The sequence below is a fragment of the Pseudochaenichthys georgianus genome, chromosome 14, assembly GCF_902827115.2.
Source record: "Pseudochaenichthys georgianus chromosome 14, fPseGeo1.2, whole genome shotgun sequence".
Classification (NCBI taxonomy): Eukaryota; Metazoa; Chordata; class Actinopteri; order Perciformes; family Channichthyidae; genus Pseudochaenichthys; species Pseudochaenichthys georgianus.
In genome coordinates this window covers 28495455-28502646 of record NC_047516.1, presented here as the reverse complement: position 1 = coordinate 28502646, position 7192 = coordinate 28495455, and positions in this window count along the sequence as shown.

The window sequence follows — 7192 nt, the reverse complement described above, 5'->3', positions numbered from 1 at the left end:
TATATTTTGTTATTTGTCTTGTATAATTGTAAATGCTCCTTATTAAAAAAATAAATAATTAAATACTCTGCATCAGAGACCGGGCCCAAGGGTGCTACAAGATTTATCATTGTTTACTGTTTTTAAGAATGTTTTACAGCTATTTTTAGGCAACATTTACATACATTACATTACAACATATCACAACAGAAACAAAAACCAATAACAATCTAACTCACTTTATTAGGAACTGTTTAATATTCACTTACACTTTAGCTAATGCCATAACAACACATGATAGCCTGTTGTCATAGTAACTAAACACACTTTCTTGTCTTGGGAGTTTCTCAGGATCTCCACAATCACAAAAAATGTTGACCATCAGGAAAAGTGTTGGAAAATATGACAGTGTAAACACATCTCAGCCCTCAGCGCCGTCTGACAGGAGTGTAGCAGAGAACAGACACAAAACAACTATCAGACTCATCACTACAGCTAACGGCTGAACGGGCGGTCTTTATGGTGCCGTGTGTTCCCAATATCATATGTGTGATATCTGTCATCCCTGGGTATTTTTCTCCCACACTCACCCTGCCTGAATCACCTCTATTGGACTCCTTTGTTTACTTCAGTTAGTGATATCATTATTCTATTGGCTTCTATTGGCTAGCCCTCCAACACATTGCACATGATAGGCTAAAGGGCACTTCCGACATATCTCTAAGCGGTTGACTAATCACAACAGAGCTGGCCAGGTAACCAATCAGAGCAGACTGGGCTCTGGTTTCAGACAGAGGGTGAAAAGAGGTGCTGCAGTACAGGCAGTATGAGAAAAATAAAGAGCCTTTTGAACATTAAAGCCAAGTAAATCACAGTAGAGGCACAAAACACAAATATGAACCTGAAGATAAGCATAACATGTCCTCTTTCAACTGCATGAGATTTGGATGGCCTTGAACTTAAACACTAATAACTTGTGACTTCATTGGACCTACATTTTGACCTGGAAATATTTCAAACCTTCCCCGAGCTCAAATATTAAAACAAGTGTTTTTTGTGACTCACAAATCAGCACATTTCTCTTAATTTTCAAATCAACTTTTTAATCAAAATGTGTGGTTCAACATTTTTAGAGAGCATATTATGACTTACTTGACACTCAAATGAAGGACTTTTCAGCCTTGACTTTGGACTTGAGTGTAAAGGCTTGAGGAGTAATCGTGACGTGCTAAAGCAGGGGTGGGGAACCTCCGGCCTCCGGGCCGTATACGGCCCGCGAGACAATTTGGTACGGCCCTCGAGGTAATTTATAAACACACGCTAAAAATAAAAAAATGAAAGAAATCTAGACCGCAAAAAAATTAAACAAGCGAGTGCCTGTTTTTCCTGGCCAAGGTCAGGGTCCTTGAACACAACACGAGCCCAGAGCCATAGAGAGATAATATATATATAATATATAATATATAGAGAGATTATTATCTCTAGGGCTCTGCACGAGCCTAACGTGTCATCACGTGGTATTATGTCTCGACTGACAGGGGTGCAGTTCTGACATTGCAGTACCGATAAGTCCATACACATGCCGCAGTTTCTGCGTGTCTGTGTCTTTAGTTGAAAGCCCAGTGGCGATCTGCTCACCTGTCATACTGATCAGACAGTCAATAACTGTGTTGTTATCATTAGCATCTGGTTAGCTAGCTATGCTAACGAATATAAGAAGAATATTAAAAAAAAAAAGAGAATAAAGTAAACAGGTATAAAATACTATATGACAGTTATTAATAAAGAAGAATACAGTTTGAAATGGGAGTGATTTGTCAAATATCCATAAATTAAAAGAAAATCTGCTTACAGTTGTGTTTGGGTGTTGAGAGATGTGTCCATAGATCTCCTAATGTTGCTCTCAAAGTGCACCAGATTGATGCTTTTAACTTCAACATTTAAAAAAAAATCTTCCCAGGGGAGCATGCCCCCCGGACCCCCCTAGAGGAGTTAGGTCCCCCCCCCCCACTTAAATCATATTCACATGGATAGGAAACTAAATACATTTGCACACAACTTGTGTCCATATCTTTCTGTTTTGGTGGTCACGCCACACCGTGCACGTGCATGCATACGCGACTAACGCGAGTCATGGTGAGATATGTGGATTAAGAGGTTGCTTTTTCTTTTCACAGAATGAAATGAATGGGCTGTGATTTTAGTTTTTTTAAGCAGAGGTCAATAACTTGTACGGCCCTCTGAGGATATTGTAAAAATTGAAATGGCCCTTGAGAGGAAAAAGGTTCCCCACCCCTGTGCTAAAGAATGGCAATTCAAACTTTTTTAAATGTATTTGTATATTTTACTTGAATTTGATATCAAATACGATATATTGTATGATGAAACTGAAGGTGATGAGACCCATCAGGGTGGTATATTAGTAGCTCAGGGTGCCATGAAAACATATTTGCTTTGAATGGGGTGCTTTTTTTTCTGGTGCAGTTATTGTGTCTCACAGAAGTAGACCTTTGGGGTAGTGCTTAAACCATAAATTGTTCAACATGTTATTCTGTCATTAACAAACCAACAAAATTACCAGCTTCTCCATTTTGTATTACTCGATATTGAATATGTGAGTGTGTTGACTGATGTAGCAATTTCTCAAATATCTCTCTGGACTCTTATAACTTGTAATTAGCATGTCTTTCAAGATAACTTTCAATCAACACCCGTTTAGGGTTGTGGGTTGTTTTGAAGCTCACCAAGGATCCAATTCTTCTCATCATGACCTTTCACAGAAGTTATATTAGAGTATAAAGCACATACTGAGAAAAATAAAACGTTTCATTTCATAAAATGATTAAAAGAAGAGTAAATCACACCCCGGGAAAATGCATGTAATCGAAGCTTAAGGTAATAATTAGTTGTTGTTATAATTATATAATCACGGTAAATGTTTGCGCAGATCGATTATCTCTGTATTTCTAAGTCTTCACCTGGTTGTGTGGTTCCTTTTATGTCCTGTAAGCCTGTTCTTTACCTCAGTGCTTTAAACCTACTCGTTGGCCTTTGGACTTGAATAATAAGAAGCAGAGCACTATCCAGGGTATTTGTATAAATTAAGAAATGATGAAATAGCCTCAGCCTTAAGCGAAGAGGGTGGCAATAACCGAACAGCAGATAATAAATGCGAGTTAAGCTGACAGAAATGAGGGTGCATATCGTTATCTGTAATTTAACGGTGAAAACGGTTATTGGGCTGTGGGAGATTGAAATGTTAGGTACCTTTGAAACTGGGTTATTTAAGGAGAGAGCTTCAGTGGCAGTGACGGCCCTCGCTCTCCCAGCAGGAGCCACTGGGGAGGGAACCTGAGGGCAGCTATCGATCCAGGAATCTGCTCTGCATTTGGGCAGCGAGCCTCGAGTGCCATAAACTCCTTTATTTCCCTCTAACCTTCGTGAAATGGTTTTATGGCAGAAGGAGGCAGAACATCTCCAGAGTTTTCGCGGAGGTCAGAGCTGCGTTCATCTCCCTAGTGCTGTAAATGGCTTACTGCCAAGCTGAGAGAAAAGAGCTGGATGTTGCCGTCGTGGATTTTTCTGTCATATCTTTCTCAACAGTCCCTCAAAGGGCAGCAACATCTGCCAAGGCAACATCTGCCAGGACCTCAACGGGATCAAAAAAGGTCACCAGGGACAGATGTTGTCCCTTTTATACCTGACCATTAACAGTAAATTAGCTTTGGCTGAAATTGAGCTCAACGTTGGCTTTGCTAGCTAGACATTTGAAAATAAATTAAACATTGCAATTTAAATTAGACAAGAAGGCCATTGGATTATTTAAATGTACACCTGGACACTGTAGTTTTGAGCTGACCTCTCTCAAATGGCAGTGTAAGTGATTTTTAGAAGAGACTATCTTGAGCCGCGAATACAAGTGTGATGCCTACAAGTATGTTCGTATATCCAGCAGTGGGACCCTGACTGGGGTATTTAAAAATTAAACTGCAGTGCCCATGTTGGTTGCAATGAATAAATCCCACCCAACCATCGCCCCCCTCTGCAGCATCATTTCCCAGCTCCTCCTGGGGGATCCCGAGGCGGTCCCAAGCCAGATGTGTTGTATAATCTCTCCAGCGTGTTACGAGTCCACCCCGGGGTCTCCTAATGAATAAATTGCATTCCTAAAATGTGTTTTATCATATACACCATGTTCTTTTCCAAGTTTGTCAAGCAAAGAGAACTACTAAACATATAATTTTGGGGGGGATTTGCCACACGAGCACAGTGTATCTGTTTGTACCTCTGTGCAAGGGGGGGAAATACATGAAATAACTGAGGCGACGCACGAGGAGGAACTAAATTAATAATGAAGATGCCACAACAGAGATCTCTTTCTTCATCTTGCATTATCACTACCCTCCTCTCAGCCTACACACACACACCAACTCCTCCTGCACCCAGCATAGGAATCCTCTTGTTGGTAATTATTATGCTTTGCTGTTTCCGCACAAGGGCAAGAATGCATTTCATGTGTCCTTCAGCAGCTTATTGTGCCAGTTTCAGCACATGTGTCCCATGCATTGCCGCTGAGAGGCTTGAGTGATAGCTGTAGGCGCTCTGATAGCCACTCTGCACACACAATTTAGTGCCTGTTAATAAGAGCGGCGGAGCCCACAATAGAGTTGATTGTATTTCCTCTGAAACGGTGGTCCTGTGTGCTGCATGTGGACCTTGTGCGTGCCTGTAAATGCACTCATGCATTACAAGGGCTTGACCCAGATCACAGATAGACATAATAACGCATGACAGGTTGTCCTTTTGAAAGCCCTGTGCCCTAAAAGGCAGACTGGCCATTCAGTCTCCATTTCTAATACCCTTGTGAATAAAGGAGCAGTCTGTTACCAACGTCAGAGTTTCCCTTTCAATATCACCGTGTGTTCATCTGAATCTTTTATTACCACATGTACTATGAACTCTAACTGGTTGTTCCGACATTTCTTAGAAGCTATGATACATTATTTTTGTGAAATATTTAAACAATGTTTGTTGTCGCATCAAATGGAGGTATTTTATTTGTGTTGTGCATCATTTTATACATATTATCCTCAGATTCAGAATGTCTTTACAGACTTTGCTTTAAGATGTCACTACACCAAAATAATGAACAATAACATTATTTTTGTGCTATATGTAGAAATATTTTTTTCAAGTATCTTTTACTTTGTTTATTGTGTGTCTTGTCTTTTGAAAAATGAATTGCCGTGTGAGCACAACATTAAAGATGCATTGGAACAGCTTATCCCAAAAACTTTAAAGGTGCTCCTCACCAAACAGACAATACAACTGTATTATTAAACAATCTTATGTTTGGAAGTGTACCACACATTCCTCTACTTTGGGTTATTCAGAGCTGATTTATCCACTGAGTGGTGTCATCTGAAGGGCATATAGGAGGGAAAGTGACAGGCTCTCCTGGTAGAGCATTAATATTGTATAGTTCATGAACCAACAGAGAGAATGGTAATCCGAAAATCTGTCTGATTCTTAGTTAACAGGATTTTGTGCAGTTATTAATGTTGAGGGTTTGTGGAGGAGAAAGAGGAGCAGGAATGCAGAGCAGCCGATACTGTAGGCTGGCCTTCTCCTAAAACTCTCTGGAGGTACAGTGAGCATGCTGGGTAAAGAAAAGTGTTCTGGGAAAAGATAAATCATTCAAAATGCAGCTCTGTGAAATTCTGAAAGCCAACCAGTATGGTGGTTTTTAGAGATCAGTTCACGGTAACTTAAAGCAGCATGATTCTGTATTTTGGGTTTATCACCATACAGTTTCAGATTGCAGTCCACTTTTACACTGCTGCTGCCATTAAAGCCGCTGCTAAAGTAGATGTGCATTTGTTGTGATGAGATTAACATGTCGACACTTTAGCTACACAGCCACACTTCAAACAACCAAAAACAGTGTGTTGCCATGCACACGCTGTTTTTGGTTGTGAAATAAATGGTTTTCAAAGCTATAACTTTATCGTTATTGGAGAGTGCAAGCGCCTGGTTAATCACAGTTTAGCAGTCCCTCTGTGATATTGAGTGGCAATCACCACAGCAACAACACAAGATATAGCAACCAAGCTAATATTACTAAACCGGTTCTGGCATGACACTGCTGTACCTTTCAAATTCTGCCCCCCCCCCCCCCCCTTCCAGCGGTACACAACTCACATACTAGCAGTGTGAACTCGCACACCCCTATTGCTCAAAGTTCCCAGTCCTGGCAGCATGGCTAACTAAGCTAACAGCTAACTAGCAGAAGAGAGTCAAAGTTAGCAGCAATTAGCTGCTAGTGTTACTCTAGCTAAATCCAAATTATTTCTGTCCATAAGAAAAGTCCACACATCTCTGGGATTTGAGGCAGTGGACTTCAAGGTGAAACAAAAATATCTCAATACAATATAATCCAGTTTCACCTAAATCAATTTATAGCTGTAAACGTTATACACTTCTGGCGGGATATCGTACCAACTCACCAAGTCACATTGTGAAAAAAGGTGTTGGGTGCCCAGATAGGAACTCACAAAGGTACCACTCTCCTTAAAGTTAATGTTATTTTTAAGTCAAATAGTTACAAAATGTTCGTTTAGGAAAGTAAGAAACAGGTGAAAATCAGTAAATGTTTTGGTCCAATGTAATAATGGTACAATTCCAAAAAACGTAATCCCAAATAGACTTCAGTGTATGCCTTAGCTTAGAGAACACTTGTATTCTAGTCGACCTCAACAATGCAATTATGATCAGTATAAATGGCCATGACATAAGTCAGAACAAGGTCGAGAGTGATTACAGTGATTGTGGAGGCTGCAACAGTTGCAGTTAATTCAGCTCGCTGGTCTGCAAGAGAAGTTTCATTGGGTTTTATGTCAGATAATTCAGGGCAATAAATATAAAATTCACAACATGAAGTCAACATATTCTTTATCCAGCGCTATCTGGAATACCTGATGCATGTTAACAAACTCACTGCATTTATTCATGGCACCGTCTAATGTTCCATCCAAATCTGTGTGCTGGTTAGTATTCATCTCTCTCCATAATCTAGTCTGTTAACGTTTCTCGCTGTCTCCTCAAGCGTTTAACCTTGTCAGAGATAGGCTTGGATCCATTATGATTTCTTGAAAGGGTTGAGCATTACGGGGCTCATTTAGAATGACTTCCATTTTTAATAAACCGCCGATCA